The sequence below is a fragment of the Schistocerca nitens genome, chromosome 9 (genome assembly GCF_023898315.1).
Source record: "Schistocerca nitens isolate TAMUIC-IGC-003100 chromosome 9, iqSchNite1.1, whole genome shotgun sequence".
Lineage (NCBI taxonomy): Eukaryota > Metazoa > Arthropoda > Insecta > Orthoptera > Acrididae > Schistocerca > Schistocerca nitens.
In genome coordinates this window covers 426138529-426160924 of record NC_064622.1, presented here as the reverse complement: position 1 = coordinate 426160924, position 22396 = coordinate 426138529, and the positions used below count along the sequence as shown (strand labels likewise).

The 22396-nt window shown below is 43.3% G+C and overlaps 1 long non-coding RNA gene across 1 annotated transcript in view; it reads left to right on the top strand.

Moving 5' to 3' along the window:
- The first annotated feature begins 7859 nt into the window (after positions 1-7859).
- LOC126203920 (uncharacterized) overlaps positions 7860-22396 on the top strand; it is a 28995-nt gene continuing 14458 nt past the window's right edge. Inside the window, exons 1-2 of the long non-coding RNA XR_007540413.1 lie at positions 7860-7960; positions 21836-21933. This is a non-coding gene — a long non-coding RNA (uncharacterized LOC126203920). The remainder of the gene's footprint in view (positions 7961-21835; positions 21934-22396) is intronic.

The following is a 22396-nucleotide window of genomic DNA, read 5'->3' as shown; positions in this document are numbered from 1 at the left end:
TACAGATTAACCCCGGACTATAATCAGGACGATTTTCATAGTCAGCAACATAAATACTAGCAACTGTCATATATCTAGCGTTCTCGGGAGTTAGAAAAGGATATGGTAGTGGTGGTGGGGAGGGAAGCGGGTTGTGTGGAGCAATAACCACAATCTTCTTGGAGGCTGTATCCGCTCAGTATCAGCAGCTCTCATCTGGCATCTAAAAGAAAATAAGTCTCACTTAATGAAGTTCATTATGTTAATGTAAACTTTCACAACAAACATGAAAGAGTGCATTTTTTCCGCGTTCTTGCTGAGAAAACGTAGTTATTCTCTTGACAAATTTCATAGTGTGAGGAACATCTATTAACACCTGCGCTGTACTGTCACACTATTTCCTAAGGGAAATAAACCGTTCAAAATAGACTTTGTGGATAGCTGGGATCCGTGGTAATGCTGATGACTGCAGCCCATGACACCCGCCGCTCGCCCACACCACCCAGACGAATCACAACTTTCTGCGGAAAATTTACTCATCACTTCACCAAAATACGTGGGGAATAGTGGTACTACCATACAAAAACGAGCGTAAAAATATGTGAGGGAGTATCGTACTACATATTTACCCTGGATTGTTTATCAAATCTTTTGGGAACAAGGTAAGGCCAACGTAGACGCCTCTAACGATAACGGATAACAAATTATTTATAATGCGCATGGCAAGGATTTTCAATTTAAGTATATCGTGGCCATTGAATATTCAGATATTCCTGTTAAGGCACACTCACATCTGCATCTACAAACACACTCCGCAAGCCACAGTCTGTGCATGGCGGAGTGTACCCTACACCACTGCTAGCTATTCCCTTTATTGTTCCACTCACAAATGCAGCAAGGAATAAAAAACAGTCTATATACTTCCGTACGAGTCATAATTTTTCGTCTTCGCGATCCTTACGCGTGTGCTGGCGGCTGTAGGATCGTTCTGCTGTCAGCTTCAAATGCCGGTTCTCCATACCTTCTCAATATTGTTCCAGGGAAAGACCTCTTCTTCGCTCCAGGAATTGCCATTTGAGATCACGATGTATTTCCGTGATTCTAGCGTCTTGACGCAAAGTAACGAATCTAGCACCATGCCTCTGAAACGCTTCGATGATTCCCTCTAATTCAAGAGTAACACAAACACATGAGCAGTACCCAATGTTTTAAAATATTCGCAATGAATCTAACTCAGCCATTCCCTGTACATACAACCGGCGTTACATTCTCATTCCATTTCATGTCGCTTTGAACATTACGCCTGTATATTTAAAATATGTGGCTGTGTAAAGCAGTACTCGAATATTACTGGATTATTTTTCCTGCTTATTTGCATCAACTTACGCTTTCGCAAATTTAGGCCTAGTTGGCATTCATTAAGCAAACAGAAATTCTATCCAAGTCATCACGTATTCTCCTGCAATGACTCAGAGACGACAATGTCCCGTACGCTACAGCGTCATCAGTAAACAAGTGCAGGTTGCTGCTAATCCTATCAAATCGTTTGTGCACATAGTGAACAAGAGCGAGCCTATCACACTTAACCAGGTGCGTTACTGACGATACCACTCTCTTCCATGAACAGTCGCCGTCGAGGACAACCATCTGGATTCTATTACTTGAAAAGTCTTCGAGACACGCACATATCTGAGAACACATTCGTTGTACTCGGACTTTCGTTAACATTCCGCAGAGTGACACTGTCAGTCGCCTATCGGCCATCTATGAATAGGGAATACCCTTTTGCCTTTCATCCACGGTTCGCAGGATATCGCTCGAGAAAAGAGCACCCTGAGTAATGCTTTCTAAATCTGTATTGTTTGTGGATAGAAGCTTTTCTCTCTTAGTCTGCTGTCGCAAACACCTCAGTGTGAGAATACACGTCCCCAAACACCTCATTGAGAATAATAGAGGCAAAGGTGGAAAAATGGGCCCCTGCTGGTATTATGGGCCTGATACGTATTTGAAAATACAGGCCACGAATTCTAGCGGAGAGCACATGAACTACTAAAACTAGTTGCCAAACTTCACTGTACAGTGCGCAGACGTAGTAGCTGTCATGGTTTGTGAGTAGTTGTGCTGTGAATTTTTTGGCTGTCATCAAAAGTTTGAAAGGTTAGTGTTTACTTGAATAAAACTCAAATTTCTAACATGTTATTAGTAGAACTAAGGTAAGGTACGTATTTGACTTGCTGTTGGGATACCGTTTTACGTTAATTAACGTCGGTTGCGAACCAAACTAACCGTAGGCAAAATCGTTTTTACCGTGATGGCGAGGGTGGATATATGGGCCCCTTTTGCTGCTGGTATTATGGGCCCCGTAAAATCAATCAGATATTGCTACTCTTTATGTTTCAGATGCCTCGAACACATCTTGTACCCCCAAAAAAATCGAAACGGCAATCGTGGGACAAAGCAAATATGGCAAATGCTATTGTAGCTATTAAAGAGAAAAAAATGGGGTTGAGAAAAGCGGTTAAAGTGTACTCTATCCCTCGTTCTACGCTCCAAAGGCTTTCCACCGGTTTTACCACAGGGACTTGAGGACGAACTGGTTAAATATCTTCTCATTATGGAATCCAAATTCTACGGCCTTACCGGAAATGACGTCAGGCGCATGGCCTACCAGCTTTGCACAAGAAATAAAAAGTTGGTGTTTCTGTCCCTGATGTTGACGACGCTGTATGTCTATTTTGTGAAGGGATTTTTTCAAAGGACACAAAAGGTGAACTTTGGGTCCAGTGTATAGCCTGTGAGATGTGGGCTCAAAAGGAATGCGCTGGATGCGAAAAAGATGCTTATGTATGTGACTATTGTAAATAGGCTAGGCGTAGGCTGTGAAAATCATCCCACCAGTAGACTAATTAACAATGTTCAGAGTGAATCTTTCTTTCATTATACAGAAAAATTAAATAAAATTGTATTTTTCAAATTTTTGTTTCTTTTCATTTCAAACTACCTTGGGGCCCATATTACCAGCACAAATTCTTGACGAGACAAAATGCAGAGTAACAGGAAAAAAATAAAATTTTGTTTTAAATATTAAAAAGTTGGACCAAAACATGTCGTAACTATTGCAGGACATAATAGAGAAATGTTTTATGTTAATTTTAGGTGATTATACTAAAAATAAAAGGTGTTATATAAAAAAAACAGAGTGGGGGCCCATTTATCCACCTTTACCTCTATGACATAGCGCTCGCAGATTGCGCCATCTGAACATTAGAAAAAACTGTGTTCAGCCTTACTTCGAAATTCGATAAAAGATTCGAGCAAAATATCATTAAGTGGTGATTGATTTATTTCATGCATTTTTCTGAGATCTTGTAAATAATAAATAACAGAAACTCTTACTTCACAAAGTTTCCAGCTATTGCTCTATACATTAACACAAAAATCAAACGACGCATCACGAAGGAATTATTTGAATGGGACTGAAATCGGTAGATGTGACGTACCATTTCAGAAAATTGGATTATTTGTTCAAGAGAAAGAGCTTCACAAATTGAGCAAGTCAATAACTCCTTCGTCCACATCTGGCCCCATGCAAGCACTTATTCGGTTTGCCATTCATTGATAAGAGTTTCTGGATATTCTCCTGAGGGAAATCGTGCCAAATTATGTCCAACTGGGCGTTAGATCGTCAAACGCAACTGTGGAGGGATTCATGTATGTTTCAAATCTTTAGGAGACTAACTGTCAAATATACAAAAGTCGGGAGGATAAAAGAGTTTGGCTAATGCCACAGAGTTGTCGCTCTGCATTGAGAGAAGCATGAGTGTTAATCTTAACCGTATGCATCATCTCTTTAAAAATACTCGCATTGTTACTGGGGGCGCCGCTTTCAGCTCTAAAGTATGTCTCATATTTAAAGAGAAACGTAGCTTGTTAACACACCTAAAATATCTTAAAATAAGAGAGCTGAAGGTTCCAAATATTTTTAAGTGGGTCCTTGACATGACAATGGGTATTGTATTGTATGGTATTGTATGTTAACCGGGGACCTAGAAACGACGGAGAGGCTCCGTCCTCGCCGGACCCGCGGTGGTCCACAACCCCACGACGACTACCGCAGTCCACTTCACCCTTCTGCCGCCCCACACCGAACCACTCTTTCTGGGTTATTGTGCAGTTCGGCCCCCGGTGGACCCCCCGGGAACGTCTCACACCAGACGAGTGTAACCCCTATGTTTGTGTGGTAGAGCAATGGTGGTGCACGCGTACGTGGACAACTTGTTTGCGCAGCATTCGCCGACATACTGTAGCTGAGGCGGAATAAGGGGAACCAGCCCGCATTCGCCGAGGCAGATGGAAAAGCGCCTAAAAACCATCCACAGACTGGCCGGTTCACCGGACCTCGACACAAATCCGCTGGGCGCATTCGTGCCGGGGACCAGGCGCTCCTTCCCGCCCGGAAAGCCGTGCGTTAGACCGCACGGCCAACCGGGAGGGGGGGGGGGGCTGACAATGGGTACAGTAAGCTCTTCCCTCTTATTGCTTATAAACTTTTTGTTAGATCCTGGCAGGACTACGATTGTGTGATGTATGGGTCAGCATGATCTTATCTAATCATGTTACACAGAATCCACTATGGAGCATTATTCGAGCTACATGCACCTGTAGAACTTGCCACACACTTAGCGTATGTGCCGAAACCGATTAGACATCGCTCTTCATCCTACGAAATTCCCATACAGTGCTACAATCTTCTAAGATAAAGACGTCCCTTTAGTCTTCAGTATTTAATCGCGTTGCCCAAAAATGGTTCAAATGGCTCTGAGCACTATGGGACTCAACTGCTAAGGTCATAAGTCCCCTAGAACTTAGAACTACTTAAACCTAACTAACCTAAGGACAACACAAACATCCATTCCCGAGGCAGGATTCGAACCTGCGACCGTAGCGGTCGCGCGGTTCCAGACTGTAGCGCCAGAACCGCTCGGCCACCAGCGGCCGGCCTCGCGTTGCCCGATCATCATCTAAACGAGTCTTCCTGAATTGGACAAGAGACGTTTTGTGATTCAGGAAAAAGAACACATAACAAACCTGGGTGTTGGTAACATGAATCTCTTAATCCAGGGATGTAATGTATACCCACCGCGTTTACTAACAGGATCGAGGTTGTATTTTAATTTGATTGAGCACAAGAAATCTTGTAATCCTGATTATGCATTCAGGCAAGCCTTTGATGCATTTTCGAAATATCACAGCATTTTTGGGTCTACTTACACAGATGCCTCTGAGCAGACAGAGGTAGTCGGTTGTTCAGCTTTTTTCCCTTTCCAGTGTCCTCAAGAGTTATCCACCACATCAGATTACAGCTTAACGTCTCTGGTGCGAATTAGAAGAGACTGAGGCAGGAATTTCTCATATGCTCGAAGACCCTTAGTACCCTTCCGAGTATTGAGAAAATGTAGCCAAATGAACAAAATAGCTCGGAATGCCATAACTTTCTCCGTTCCCAATATCACGGCAAATAGGCATTAATCATATACGAACACACTGGAAATGCTGCCTGGAACACTTATGAGGGGTCCGTGGTAGCCCGTGGTGACACTGCATTACACACTACCACTTCGCACCTGAGAAAAACGCTTATGAATCAGCAGAAGAACGAATGGCTGGAGACACACAAACCAATGATCTACGCCGCGCGAAGCCTACTACAAAGCCGAGGCAGACATTATTCCAATCACTCTCGTGGAAAGGAGTGGAACGAACAAGACCATGTGTAGAGTACTGCCCCATAACACATGACGGCCACCAACAAACAATTCGTCGATTTGTGGTTATTGTGACATACGAGTTAAACTGGCCACATTTCGACTGACTGCATTCTGTATTCAGAAAAAAGAGCCGAAGTTTGTCTGGTACTGACCTACCATCTATTTCGCGCAGTCATGAAATGAATCTGAAAAAAACTTTATGTTCTGCATGTTACCTGATCTCCTACCTACACTGTTAGTACATCTACAGTATTTTAATGTTCTTCGGAGCAGCTGATTAATATGTACCATTCAATAGCGATTTTTTTTGCATTTTTCATTATATTTTTACGTTTATTTTGGACAAATTGGAATCAAGATTCAGTAGTTAGGCTATTTACTTTTTAGCATCTGCCTGTGAAACTGTACATATGTGTCTCATATCATGTAATACTTAATAATACGGCGTGATATGAGACAAATAAGCAACATAATCGTATGACATCAAAAACTGTATGGGTTCTAATGACCCAGATGTCATGCATCCTAACCTCAAATTCATCATCCATCGATGCATGTACCAGCTGGTTTCAAGCAAAAGAGCCCGGACTTGTTGAAAGAAGATTACAATCATTCTCTCACACAGAAAGCTGTAAACAACGCTAAATTTCGCAGAATCGTCTTTGAATATAACGCAGTGTGTTGCTATAGGAGTAATTCTATGATTAGTTCTATGACTTGGGTGGTTAATGCCTGTTCTGCCTTGGTAGTCAAATTTGTAATGATACCGTGGGCTAGCAGATAGCCAGATAGCAGAAACGCTCTTGCAAAGTCGTCTTTTGAGAGATCTGACATCGCGAATTATTTAATAAGAGCCTATGAATGTTACGTTAATACGTCACAGTTGTGTTTACAAATCTTTGAGAATGCTTGAATGTCTTTGGAGACAATTAGAAACGAAAGTAAAAGAGGGACCTGGAAATAGTCCAGTTAAAATTACCTCTGCTCCTATTTTCTAGGGAACGTAAATCAGAAACAGGCTGTATGTAATGTTATTTTAGTTGCCTGCTCACTAGAAATATGAACTTCACCGGTTGTTATATTCATATAACGTACTATTTAATGACGTGAAATCGTGATGATGGTTAGAGATTTGCATTTGAAGGTTATTCAGAGTGAACAACCTTTTACGCGTTACCGCAAAGAGCAGTTTTCATAAAAAAGGAATTTGCGAGAGTGAATAGTTGTGATACAAATGAAAATTATTTCATGGGTCCTCTTCTTTAGAATAGTTTTCAAACCGCAGTTTCAGTTGCATCAATAATGGCTACTCCTGGTTAACGCAGCTAAGACACCAATTTTCTCAGGACAGCTACTGTGGCACAGAGTGAAGTCCCTCTGTATGGCTCCTATATCCCTGCACAATCCTGCCTCTCTGGCGACGGGAGTGGCTGGCACTAAGGGACATGACACGTCATCTTCCCAGTGCGGCTCGTACCATACACTCTGCCAAAAGAATATCCTCGCCCCTTGCCTTTGTACAAGGCGCTCGCTCACTGGCGTTTGCGCGTGGGATTCGTTTTCTGTGTGGGTGGGGGTGCGGGGGGGGGGGCACGATTTGGAAGAGTGCACCCGGTTTAGTAACGAAACTGTCAATCACTAAATTTCTTCATTTTATACGTTGAGAAATCGCAGTGACGGATAGTTAATGGTCTGCAGCTCGTGGTCGTGCGGTAGCGTTCTCGCTCCCCGCGCCGGGGTTTCCGGGTTCGATTCCCGGCGGGGTCAGGGATTTTCTCTGCCTCGTGATGACTGGGTGTTGTGTGATGTCCTTAGGTTCGTTAGGTTTAAGTAGTTCTAAGTTTTATGGGACTGATGACCATAGATGTTAAGTCCCATAGTGCTCAGAGCCATTTGAACCATTTTTTTTATAGTTAATGTTTAGCATGAGGAGTGGATTGGCATTTTATTTAACAAAACAGTTGTGAGGTGGGTAGGCCCCTCCTAGTGTATGAGCAGCCGCCGGCTAGAGAGGCGAGCCTACACCAGAATAGGGGTAGCCAGGCGGTTTGCCTGCGCACACAGACAGCTTCGCTGGAAACATCACACACACAGACGCGAGGCTGAATGTGTTGTGTTTACTGCAGTACACTTTGCGGATTGCATCACTCCAACCTAATTTTTAATTTTTTTCGTTCCAGGTGCCTGTGGTGGTGGTGGTTCTACCAGGACTGGTAAGACTCATTATATATTCTCACTTTTAATTTTAATTCTTGTCATCTGTAGACATTTATAAATACTCCATCTAGCCACGGACTTCGTTTAATTATATTTATTTAATTTTTGTTGTTGTTGTGATCTTCAGCCAAGACTTGTTTGATGCAGCTCTCCATATTAGTCTATCGTGTGCAAGTCTCTTCATGTCTGTACAGCTAATGCAACCTGAATTAATCTCTTGGTCTTCTTCTACAATTTTTACAACCCCCGCACATTCCAACTTCTCTCCAATGCTAAATTCATGTACCTGTTGTGACGTGCTCTAACTGCTAGTGAGCTACGTCCCTTTGAATGACTGTGCCAGTGCAGTGTTCCGAAAGAATACACAATAAATTTGTCTTAGCCCAGAGAACAATAGTTTATTATAATTCACAAATGTCTTGATAGGGACTCTAAAACAAGTGAGCAGTACTTCCAGAAATACAATCTCTGCCTGAGGATAGGTCCAAATAACGATACAGTGTCCTGGTTATACTAATGAGTCCGCCACCATACTTCGTCGTATTCCAAAATGGCATTCCAGGTAATCCCTCATGACTGAAGAACATTTTTTTTACATAGTTAGCTTTCTCGGTTACAACAATGGACTATTACAACAGATTTACATCTGCATGAATTTTCGTGGTAATGTATTTATTTTCTTATCCTTTTTAGTATGAACATGAATTAAGTTTACATTGTCTGTAATAATAATTTTTCTTGTCTTTATTTTTCTCTTCTATTATTACTCTGACTTTTAGGTAGCCAGTTAATTATTATTATCATTACACCTATTGCTATTACTACTGTTAAAATACCATACACTGCTGCTTCAATAACGAACAGCGATACTGTTACAGCTACAAATAAAACGTCGTTAATACTACAACCACTAGCTACATTTTATTTTATTTTTCAGCAAATGCTACTACCACTACTACTACTACTGAAAATTACGTTGCTGTTATTGTCACTGATACTAATATTTCAGTATTTCTACTATGGTTACAAATGATCACTATTTGTCTTTATTGCAGTCTGAGATGGACGCACGTACAATTTAGTACAACATATAGTTCCTCTCTACGTTCCGTACTGCAGTGGCGACATCGTCGGGTCCATCAATATTTCGCTGCATGCAGAAAGCATACCGACGGATGAAAACGTATCAGTTAAAGTTCTCAAACAGCTAGCGGTCTTCTTGGGTATGCTTGTGACCACCTTCCTTCATTTACTCCGTTACGACCCCACGTGATCTTAGAGCTATCGGGCTTCGTTCACATTCCTAGGCTCGTATACAGACCCTACTCGTCTCTGCTGTGATGTTTTTTTTTTTTTCTGAGACAGTATCACTTACTAGATTTTAGGTAGCAAAGTCATCTTTTTCTCTGATAATATCGTAAGCAGTTTTATCTCTTAAAGACTGTCTAGCTGTCCTTGCTTATCTTGAACTAGGGGACATCTGGTTCTTCGATTTCGCCACAGTCACAGATGGTCTTTGCCGTTTTACCAATTCTTTACATATATGTAGGATATATCCAATGTCCAGGTAAGTACTCGTGGACCAGTCTAATTACACTCAGTGGCAAACGAAACCTCCTTTGTCCCATATTGATATTTTTTTCGTTAAAGAATTCCCTTTCCTTGCTATAATTTCTATGTGGGAATAGAATTCCAGTGTTCCTCCAGGTATACACGTAAATACCGATTGATGATATGCCTTCCAACTATCTCCTGATCTGTTTTAATCCATGGATTCCTAATAAGTCTTCCTTTAAATAACATATATGTCGTTTTTCGTGGAGTTACCTCCAGTCGCACCAGCGAGCACCGCTTATGCAGGATTCCAAGGCATTTGTCACATTTATTTTCTATCAAATCTCGACTCTGGCACACGCTAAAAGTAACAAATCATCAGCGTGTGAAACTTCCTGGCAGATTAAAACTGTGTGACGGACCGAGACTCGAACTCGGGACCTTTCCTTTTCGCGGGCAAGGAGACGAGGTACTGGCAGAAGTAAAGCTGTGAGGACGGGGCGTGAGTCGTGCTTGGGTAGCTCAGTTGGTAGAGCACTTGCCCGCGAAAGGCAAAGGTCCCGAGTTTGAGTCTCGCTCCGGCACATAGTTTTAACCTGCCAGGGAGTTTCATATCAGCGCTCACTCCGCTGCAGAGTGAAAATCTCATTCTGGAAACATCTCCCAGGCTGTGGCTAAGCCATGTCTCCACAACATCCTTTCTTTCAGGAGTGTTAGTTCTGCAAGGTTCGCAGGAGAGCTTCTGTAAAGTTTGGAAGGTAGGAGATGAGGTACTGGCAGAAGTAAAGCTGTGAGGACGGGGCGTTAGTCGTGCTTGGTAGCTCAGTTGGTAGAGCGCTTGCCCGCGAAAGGCAAACGTCCCGAGTTCGAGTCTCGCTCCGGCGCACAGTTTTAACCTGCCAGGAAGCTTCATATCAGCGCACACTCTGCTGCAGAGTGAAAATCTCATTCTGGAAACATCAGCGTGTGATCTGCTGAAAACTGCTGGCCACAGCTCCGGCATTAGACTCCATGATGAGACTCCCCGACTACCTCTCCCTTTCTCGCCTCTGCAAACCTGTGTCGCGGATTATAGATGCTCGCAGGTGACTACACTGGAGTCACGTGGTTGGCTGTCGCTTACGGAGATGGCGAGCTCTTCGCCGATTGGCTTTCCTGGCCGGATAATATCCTCGCAGTCTCTGACTGGTGCTTGCGGGAATAGTTTCTTCGCCGAATCCGAGCTGCCATTGGACTGCCACTGTGCCTTGCGATGCCTGTGTGGCCGGCAACCCGGAATGCAGTGATGTGGGAAGGGATGTATCCTGCAGGGGTAGCCAGCATTTGCAACAGTGCCCTATCAATCTATGTATATTCTTTTCTAATCAGGTGTCCGCCCCCGGTATCTGAGTGGTCAGCGCGACAGACTGTCAATCCAAAGGGCCCGGGTTCGATTCCCGGCTGGGTCGAAGATTTTCTCCGCTCAGGGACTGGGTGTTGTGTTGTCCTAATCATCACCATTTCGCCGAAGTGGCGTCAAATCGAAAGACTTGCACCTGGCGAACGGTCTACCCGACGGGAGGCCCTCGTCACACGCCATTTCATTTCATTTCTAATCAGGTAGTGCCACAAAATGTCTGTTGCACCGCGTTTCAAAAGCTTCTATCCTCTTCTTGTCTGATCTGTTTATAGTCTGCATTTCACTTTCATACAAGGCTACACTCCAGACATTCAGAACAAACTTTCTAACACATAAATTTATATCCTGTGTCAGCAAATTTGCCTTTTTTAGGAATGCTTTTCTTCCTGCTGCCAGTCTGAATTTTATATCATCTCTACATCGCGCATCATAAATTTTAACTGCCCAAATAGCAAAATTTATCACCATGTCTTGATTTGGTTCGAATAGATTCCATTATATTTGTTTTGCTTTTGTCGATGTTCATTTAATATCCTCCTCTCAAGACCCTCTCCTTTCTGTCCAACTGCTCTTCCAAGTACTTCGCTGTCTCTGAGAGAATTACAATGCCATGGGGAGACAAAGTTTTTATGTCTTTTCTCTGGACTTTAAATTCCTAACCAAACTTTTTCTTTGGTTTCCTTCACTGCTTGCTCATTTTACAGATTGAATAACATCGGCGATAGGCTACAACCCTGTTTCACTCTCTTCTTTACCACTGTTTCCTTTTCTTGCCCTTCGACTCTCATAATTGCCATCTGGTTTCTGCACAAGTTGTAAATAGTCTTTCCGTCCCTGCATTTTATCCCTGCTTCGTTCATAATTTAAAGATTAGTATTACAGTCAACAAGCTTGCTACAAATGCTGTAAAAGTAGGTTAGCCTTTTCTTAACCCGTCTTCTAAGGTGAGTCGTAAGCTCAGCATTGTCTCGCGTGATCCTACATTTCTCCGGAATCCAAATTGATCTTTTCCGAAGTCGACTTCCGTCAGTTTTTACATTCTTCCGTAAATTATATTAATATATTAATTATTAATTATATTAAATATATTTACATTCTGTAACTATTACTTATAAAACTTATCATCCGGTAGTATTCACAACTGTGCCTTCTTTGGATCTGAAATTATTTTTCGTGAAGTCTGAAGCTACTTCACCTGTCTCATATCTTCCCATCAGGTGGACTAATTTTGTCATGGCTGGTTCTCGCAGGGATGAGAATAACTGTCAGAAAATGTCCTCTACTCTAGGGGCCTTCTTTCGACTCAGCTCTTTTCACCTACTTTCGCTACTCTTCCTATAATATTTTTCTGATATTTCCTCCCCTTATTAAGACCGTCTGCATATTACTTTCACCATCCAGCTTTCCTTTCTTTGCTTAGTACTGTTTTGCCATCTGAGCTCCTGATATTCATACAGCTACTCTGTTTTCTTTGAAGATTTCTTTAACTGTTCTGTAGTTGGCACCTATCTTACCCCTAGTCATGCAAGCTTTCGTGCATTGCGTTTGTTCTAAAGATATTCCAGCTTACCTAAATTGCACTTTCTATCAGTCTCCTTCTTTAGACGTTCGCCTGCTTTGCTGAACTTTTATATTTCTTCCTTTTGTCATTTAAATTCAATATCTTCTATGTTATTCAGGGATTTCTGTTGGCCCTTGTCATTCCACTTATTATAGCATCTGCTGCCTTCACTATTTCATCTCTCTAAGATATCCATTCATCTTCTGTTTCATTCCTTTCCCTTTTCTTCAGTCGACTGTTATCTAATGCTCCTCTGATTCCTTCAATTTCTCCAAAACCCATCTTCTTAATTTCCCGCGTTTTCCAATTCATTCAGTTTAGATCCGTTTTTCATAGCTAATAAATTATGGTCAGAGTCCACATCAGTCTTACAGTTTAAAAACTGATCTCCAAATCTCTATCTTACCGTTATATAATCAATCTTAAACCTTTCAGTGTCACCAGATGTCTTCCGCGTATGCAAACTTCCGTCTCATTCTTAAACCAACTTTTGGCAAGTATTTAATTATGCTCAGTGCAGAATTTTGCTAGGAAGGTACCTCTGTCATTCCATTCCTTCCCCCCCCCCCCACCCCACCCCACAATTGCATCATGTTCTCCTACTATTCTTTTTTCTCTTTCTTTTCCTACTACCGAATTCAAGTCGCCCATCACAACTCAGCTTTCGTCTCCCTTAACTAACTGTGTAATTTGCTATCTAGCATATAGACTTGTGCTATTGTGGAGGGTGTGGGCTTGGTTTTTCTCTTAGCTACAATACTAAGTTCACCACGCTCTTGATTGTACCTTAACCACATTCCTGTTTCTAACTAATTGTTAGCCCTGCTGCTATATTACCCCAATTTGATTACGTGTGGATGGCCTGTAATTACCTTACGAGAAGTCTATTCCCCTTGCCACCGCACTTCCCTAATTTCCACTGCGCCTAACATCAGCCTTCTGAAATTCTCTAAGCTACCTATCCAATTAAGGGATCCAACATTCCACTCTTTCGACCCTTCGAACACTAGCTTTGTTTTCCTGATGAAGGAGGTCCTCCTGAGTATTCACCTCTCAGAGAAATGAATGTGGGACTATTTTACCTTCGAAATATTTTACCCAAAATAGTGCCATCACTGTCAAGACGTACTGAAGAGCTGTATATCATTGAGAAAAATAACGGCTGTAGTTTCCACTGACACTAACTATGCAAGGCCACATTGGCTATCGTTACAAGGCCATATTAGCCGTCCATACTGTTGCTCCTGCAACTACTGAAAAGCTTCCTGCCCTCTTCAGGAACCACGGATTAGTCTGGCCTGTCCACTGATGCTCCTCTGTTGTAGCTGCACCTACGGCACGGCTAGTTCTATCATTGGTGCACTTATATCATCCAGACTATTGCGGACAGGGAACGACGCCACACTATCTGATGAGTGAATCACCAACAACGTCGTTGTAGCCGGTGATTCCACATGCCTCAGTAGAGAGCAAGGGGACTGAAAATAGGGCACAGCCATACAGTCCAATGACGAAGCAGTGTGCTGCGCTACACACCATCATCTGTCGAGCAAATCTGTCCATCAGGATTCGAAGTGAATAGCTCTAGGTTCAAAAATGGTCCAACTGGCTCTGAGCACGTCTGAGGTCATCAGTACCCTAGAACGTAGAACTACTTAAACCTAACTAACCTAAGGACATCACGGTTCCAAACTGTAGCACCTAGAACCGCTCGGCCAAACAGCAAGCAATAGCTCTAGGCTAAGTGCTATCGCAACCAATTGGTAGCTGCAGGCATGGTGGCTAGATCCGAAGGTGGTATTCATACGGCAAAACACGAAATTATTATCATCCTTTTGTGATTGCGGCTATGGTGTAGTTCCGTGACACACACACAAATATGTCATAAATTTTTATTCGCGATAAAAGATTCTTGCATGGGAATGAGCTCTACAGAGCCGCACACCTGCCCTCTTTTTGCGACACGCATGTAATTTTTTATTCACGAGTGATGATTCCCCGGTATTATGCCAGCGTCCTTTATTACAGCACCTCACTGTTATGCACACTTCATGAAATTCCCCTTGCACAGTGCGTCTTAAACAAAATCACATCCGCAAAAGGACTGAGCCGGGGTTTTAGGTACACATAATTCACCAATTGAGAAACTCTGTTCCCATTGAAAAACGCTATATATAAACTAAGACAAACAATTTCTGAGACCATCAACATTAACTTTAAACAACAAGTAAGCAGGGAACAAGAGGTTGGACATCAACAACACTTTTTAAATCAAATAAGGCCTTTTATGAAATCATAACTTCTTATAGACAAGTTCATAATGTGGAAATCTTTAATGTAAAGTCACGACCAAATGTTATGATCATTAAAACCACGGACTATATATTCAAACAAAGGGCAGAGCTTGGGAAAATAGCAACAGGAGTAAATAAATTAAATACAAGTTTCCATTACTTTTTGACAAGAAGGTTACGAACTTGCCCACTGAGCTGACCCTTGAAGCAAATGCGCAACTGTCTGAATTGTAGAATTAAAAAGAAAAAATTGTATAACAAATATGAAATTCAGGACTAGACGTCGCCTGTGTATCTCTAGGGAGAAAAATTCCGGTGCTGTAGATAACCTTAGAATTCAATGAGTGAAGAAACAAATTTTATATTTTTCGCTGTGGCCTTATCTTTTCCCTTGGATTTTCTTTTTCAATAAAAGAAAACGTTCAGTGTAAGGAACTCTACCCCGTGCAAAATGGATCACAGTTAACAACACACGGCCAAAATGTTCGGCAGGGATAAATCGCTTAAGCATGAGGTTTATGCCACGCAATGCGGATTATATGCTTTTCCTCTTACAAGATTGACTGGTAACACAAGACAGTAGATAGAACGCAACAGGTCGATGACCTGACAAAATAAAGAATAACCAAAAACAAACTGCTGGCATCTAGGCAGCGCACCTACGAGATACAGTCAACTGTGGCCAAACCAAGCACGAGGTACCTGAAGCCAGTGCCGTTACAGGCGCGGACGTTAACAGAAAAAAAGGGAGGGGGACTGCCACATTAAATAACCTACTAAACAAAAGGATGAACAGTTTACAACAAGAGTAGCTCCCCACAATAATTAAAAACACTTAGCCAAGTTTAAAAGCATATTACACTGTTAAAACAAGGGGTAACCAACTGGCATAGAGGAACTGGCCACTTAGGCCCTTAGAATGAGAAAAACAGCGGTTACATGAAAGGGCTGCCCGATTACAATTGCGTACGAAAGTTTGCGAGTAGCGACCTCCACTAACCGCTTAGACCTTTAGAGTGAGGAAAACCGCGATTATATGGAACAGATAACAGATTACAATTACATGATTTGGCGAGCGGCGACCTCCGCGGTGAAGATGGAGGAGGGCGGCGTGGCAAAAAATGGCTCTGAGCACTATGGGACTTAACATCTATGGTCATCAGTCCCCTAGAACTTAGAACTACTTAAACCTAACTAACCTAAGGACAGCACACAACACCCAGCCATCACGAGGCAGAGAAAATCCCTGACCCCGCCGGGAATCGAACCCGGGAACCCGGGCGTGGGAAGCGAGAACGCTACCGCACGACCACGAGATGCGGGCTGGCGGCGTGGCGTGTAGAAGCACAGCTGCGAAGGCACTACGGTCCAAGAGTCCCACAGGGCGGCATACGACACCGTCGGTGACGCTGGAACAGATTAAAAGGACCACCACACTCTGAACACTGTATCAGGTTCAGCGCTCAGCACTGTGGGTATCACAAAAGATGGTAGAATAGAAAAATAATTCAAGAAGTACTGCTGAGCATGGACTAGAAACCTAAACAGCTAGAAAGCATATTTGCAGCACACATTTTTGTACATCTTCAGCTAATCAAAACCGTAAGTTATTATTTCTCAGGAGGCGGATACAAACAGGGACTGGTCCAAATGGTTCAAATGGCTCTGACAAGGGAACCTCCCCATCGCACCCCCCTCAGATTTAGTTATAAGTTGGCACAGTGGATAGGCCTTGAAAAACTGAACAGATCAATCGAGAAAACAGGAAGAAATTGTGTGGAACTATGAAAAAAATAAGCAAAATATACAAACTGAGTAGTCCATGCGCAAGATAGGCAACATTCAGGATAGAGTGAGCTGTGGAGCACCCTGGTCCCGTGGTTAGCGTGACCAGCTGCGGAACGAGAGGTCCCTGGTTCAATTCTTCCCTCGAGTGAAAAGTTTAATTTCTTTATTTTCGCAGTTATGATCTGTCCGTTCGTTCATTGACGTCTTTGTTCACTGTAATAAGTTTAGTGTCTGTGTTTTGCGACCGCATCGCAAAACCGTGCGATTAGTAGACGAAAGGACGTGCCTCTCCAATGGGAACCGAAAACATTTGATTGCAAGGTCATAGGTCAACCGATTCCTCCACAGGAAAACACGTCTGATATATTCTATACGACACTGGTGACGGCATGTGCGTCACATGACAGGAATATGTTGTCGACCCACCTAACTTGTACACTTGGCGGATGGGTAAAAAGATTCTTCTACCTTGCCCGATTTAGGTTTTCTTGTGGATGTGATAATCACTCCCAAAAAACTAATGAAAACAAAAGAGTTTTTCACATAAACTGAAAACAAAAAATTAAACTTTTTACTTGAGGGAAGAGTTGAACGAAGGACCTTTCGTTCCGCAGCTCCTCACGCTAACCACGGGACCACGGCTCTCCTTAGCTCACATGATACTTAATGTTGCATATGTTACGCATGGAATACTGAGTTTGTATATTTTGCTTATTTTTTCATAGTTCTACACAACTTCTTCCTGTTTTCTCGATTGATCTGTGTTCAGTTTTTCAAGGCCTATCCACTGTGCCAACTTACAACTAAATGTGAGGGGGGTGCGATGGGGAGGTTCCCTTGTGAGCACCATGAGACTGAACATCTGAGGTCAATAGTCCCCTAGAACTTAGAACTACTTAAACCTAACCAACATAAGGACATCACACACATCCATGCCCGAAGCAGGGTTCGAACCTGCTACCGTAGCGGTCGCGCGGTTCCAGACTGAAGCGCCTAGAACCACTCAGCCACTCCTGCCGGCTCAGCAGGGACTGAGGGCGTCGTTGTTCAATGGCTAAATGAATTCTACTTCATGTTGGCTCTTTCGTTAAAGATTTTTCATCAAAGAAAGAACCCATCGTAGAGGTGAAGTCCAATAATTTGTCTTCCTTTTCTTACATTTTCACGGCGTGGGAACGGTGTCGAAAACTCACAGTGAAAAGACTCAATGAGCAATGGTGGAAGCCATCCACTACGTATTGGCTGGAACATCCAGCAATGGATAAATGAATCAAGTTATTTAATATGTTAATGATGATTATGAGAATCAGTCTCATCACTGTTAGAATGTGCTTTCATGACGGGACATAATGTGTATCCTAAACTTCCGAATTACTTGCATCTTTAAATGTCGTATAACTGGAGGACTTTTCTTTTGATGTAATTTGCATTAATTGAAGGTACATTTCAGTACTCTAGATCGAACTGGTAACATCTGGTCCGATCCTCTTTAATAATGGTTTCAGGACACTATCTCGGCCACACGTGTACGTGAAGTCTGTAGCAGCTGCCTTTTGATCATCAGTATATGAGGATGGTAATATCATATGAATATCTGAAAGCCGCACACAACGAAATAAGCAACAGGGCTACCGGAAAAAGAAACAACTAACCCTACTCAAGGAGTTTCAGGCTCCAGGCAATGAAGGAATTTCTATTATATTTGGCATCACTTACGTTACAGGATTAGCCACTTTCCTACATTTTCCGGCAATCTCTCGTCCAGCCAAGTTGACGCAATAGTGAATCACTGGATGTGTGTTTGGAAGGTGGTTGGTTCAAATACTCATCCGGCCATTCATAATTAGCTTTATACGATTTTCTTTAAGTCGTTTAGAGCGAATGCCAGGATGGCGTCTTCGAAAGGGCACGGGTAATTCGTGGCATCAATGTGGAGAACAGCCATCGTAGTTAATCTACACTACATAAAGTGGAATCGGTATTGATGGACATAGGCTATATGTATTATTTAAAGTATATAGTACGTAATTTAGCCGGCCGGGGTGGCCGAGCTGTTCTAGGAGCTACAGTCTGGAACCGCGCGAGCATTACGGTCGCAGGTTCGAATCCTGCCTCGGGCATGGATGTGTGTGATATCCTTAGGTTAGTTAGGTTTAAGTAGTTCTAAGTACTAGGGGACTGTTGACCTCAGAAGTTACGTCCCATAGTGCTCAGATCCATTTGAACCATATGTCATTTATTAATGTAAATAACATGTAAATACATTTATTATAAAGTGGAAACGTTGTTCGCAATAAACTAGAAAAATTCGTGACCGAGTTACACTACCGTAAAAAATTATCTCAACTCAGTTCCTCTTCGATTTACAAAGATAGCGGAAACGAGACGGGCGGGGCAGTGATACGGCCAGAACAATCATGCTCACTTGTAAAAGTTCGATCTTGTCTTTCAGAGAGGAACTGCATTTCTCGGAGCCAAATTTCACACTACGCGAACAAGCAACACGGTGGCTTAATTCCGAGGTCACGAATCAACCACGAAGCGCAGCTAGATTACCACATAGCAAATTAATCAATTCAGATTTGAATGAGCTCTACACTAAGAAAGCCGTTGCACACACACAAACTTCCCAGTGACCAAAATCAGTATGCCACGACACAAATTCGAACCACGAGACCTCCTTGATACAGGGAGAGGAGGATGTCGCCTCCCAAGCTCCACCGGACCCAGGTCGCTACGCCCCACAGCAACGCCTCCTTTCCCCGATCACAACACCACCCCCCCACCCCCACCCCCACCCCCACCCCCACCCCCACGCCCCCTATTTAGACAGCGCATCCTATACTGCGGTTGCGAACTCAAGCGGATGAGGCGGGCAATTTGTAAAAGTAAAGGAAGCCTACACAGCTCAAATCAACATTATCCAGATTTAGATATAACCCAACGAAAAAGATCGTCCTGATCAGATATGAGACAACACAATCAAAGGTCTATGGTAAGGTTGTTCGCGATGATTACCTCTGAGCAAAAGTCTCACTAGCTAAGTTCCATCCATGGTTGCTGCTGGAGCGATGTCACGAAATGGTGAAGAGGAGGGATATCCGAGGGCGCTTCACGGGAACATGGCTCGTGGATGCAGTCTAGTCCCCCCTGTTGCCTATGCGCGCGCTGCATGTTAGCGATGCCTGGTTGAGCTTGCTAGTTATCATTGTGTCAACAGATTATCAGAAGTAGAGCGTCCAAATTAGGCGACCACAATATTATTGCACCTGGAATATAAGACGCTTCGTTCGAATTATCATGAGTTTTTATCGTGATGCTTCACGAGAACACACTGAACAACTTGGTAGTATATGCACAAGTATCCTGAAAGAATCCTCAGTGTCATGTGTTATCCTTAGTCGCCGCCATACTTGTTTACTATAACATCACTGCATGTCTCCGATAACAGCCACGGGATGCCAAGGGAAACAATATCGTGGTGGTGATAGCAGTCTGCGGAAAGAGAAACGCCCCTTGCACTGAAACAGACTACCCGCAGCCTGCAAGTGTAATGATGGAAGCCGACATAGCCGGTGAAAAGCTGTGAATAACATACACATCTACGAGGCCTGTTCAGAAAGTAAGCTCCGATTGATTGCCAAATTGAAACCACAGTGAACATCAGAAATGTTTTACTTGTAACAATTAGCTACACTTCAGCTACTTCTCTACGTAGTCGCCGTTCTGACTTAGACCTTTGTCATAGCGTTGTACCAACTTTTCAATAGCCTCATCATAGAAGGCAGCCGCCAGTGCTTTCCGCCAATTCTCCACGCTGGCCTACACCTCGTTGTCTGTGTCAAAATGTTGTCTTCAAAGACAGCGGTTCATGTGACCAGAGATGAAACTCAGGGGGAGACAATTGCGGACTGTATTGTGGGTAATCTCACATTTCCATTTGAAAACGATGCAGGAGCATCTTCATTGCCCCTGCAGAATGCGGCTGAGAATTGTCTTGAAGAAGAAACAGCACGACAGTTATGTAATGTTAGCTGCATAGCTTCAGGCGAAATTTCTCACCAGGCCCTCGTACTTGGTGGCAGACACTATTTTCTAGACATCTTTACGCACTCACTGCGAGCTCAGAAATGAGAAGAGCGACGTGATGCTAACTGGGGTTATACTAGAGACACTACCCAACACATCTGTGCAAAGCTTTATCGGATTTTCATAGTCGTTTCCATTTCGCGACCGATCGGAGCTTACTTTCTGAACGCCCCTCGTATGTAAATTTCTCCCAGTACTATTCTCATTTAACTGAGAAATTTAGTGCGTTGGCGTCCTGCAGCTACAAATCTACTCCGAGGGAAGCAGTTTCACAAGATCGAACAGTAGGTATCCGTATTGTTGACTGGGAAGAGGTAACGGTGGAAGGCACTCTCTTTCATAACACATATTAAACATATGGTTGTGATTTTCACTCAATCGATGCTCGCGATACACTCTTGACATCGAGGCACACTAATAGTCGTGCTCCTTCATGACACCAGAGCCAAAAGCTCGTAGTTTTGTACTTAGCGTTGCAGACTCTAGTTCACAAAGACCGGGTTCGATTCCCCTCCAGGGTGGGGACCTTCTCTGCTCCGGACTGGGTGTGTGCATACGTTGTCCTCTTGAAGATGATATCATCATCGACGAGCAAGTCGCCAATGTTCAGTCAAAGAAAAAGACTTGCTAGAAGTGGCCAAACTCGCCAGAAGAGGACGCTCGGCCAACAGTGTCATACAAGCGTTTAATTTCACGTCAGCGAAAGGGTGGAATGGTGTCCTATTTGCAGGTATAGTGCAGATTGCCCATTATCCGCTCATCTGTCATGTCGGCAGCCTTTACTGTTTCTGTCATATCAGCCAAGTTATTCGCCTTGTTATTCTGTTCGCAGTGCCGACTGCAGTGGACTGACTTTCCAGTGCAGCATGTGTTCCTGATTGAATTAATGTCGGCTGCATAAAAGAGGAAGAATTTCCAGCTATGATCAGTAGTAACGATTGGTCGTCTACATATATCATCAGATAACAATACTAGAACAAGAGGTGAAAATCGTAGGAAAACGCGTCTAGGAACATGCTACACTAAAAAGGCCGCACAGCACTTTCTTCAGCAGCGGAATTCTAATGGCCCTGAATCTCATTTCTTTATTCCTAGAGTACCCATTTTAGTAGAAGCTTTAAAAGTGTATGACGGTAGTGCCAGTGCTGTCTAGTTCTGTACTAAAGTATATTTCTCATGTTCACAGGAAGTCCGATGAAAGGGTTTCGAAAAATGAGCAATGGTCAGCGGCAGAGCCTGTAGCTGCAGAAGAGGGCTTAGCAGACACAGCAAGCCTGGTGTCCGGTAAGTGCCCGGAGTTGTGTGCTCTCTGGTAAGGGCCGATACTTACGTTCTGCTGAGCCCCACCTGCACGCACAGTGGAGAACGTTGAACGTTCACGTCAAGCGAGCTAAAAACGAAATTAGCTCCTTGGTCAGGCCCAGAGGGCTGCGTGATACCGACCGTAAGTGCACTACTTCCTGTGTTCGTCTCCCCACTTGCAAACGCACAGATGACAGTTCTAGTCGAGTGAACTGAAAACTAAACCAACACCACGATCAGGCGCAGAGAATCACGCGATGCCGACCATAAGAGCTGGTACTTCCTGTGCTCCAGTCCCCACTTGCAGGAACACGGATGAACGTTAATATCATGTGAACTAAAAACTAAACTGCTCTTGACTACATGATTTCGACCAGCCACTGCGTTATTCTTTGTCATGTGACGTCATTCGGATGAGGCATGGAGTGGCAGGGGGCAGCTCACA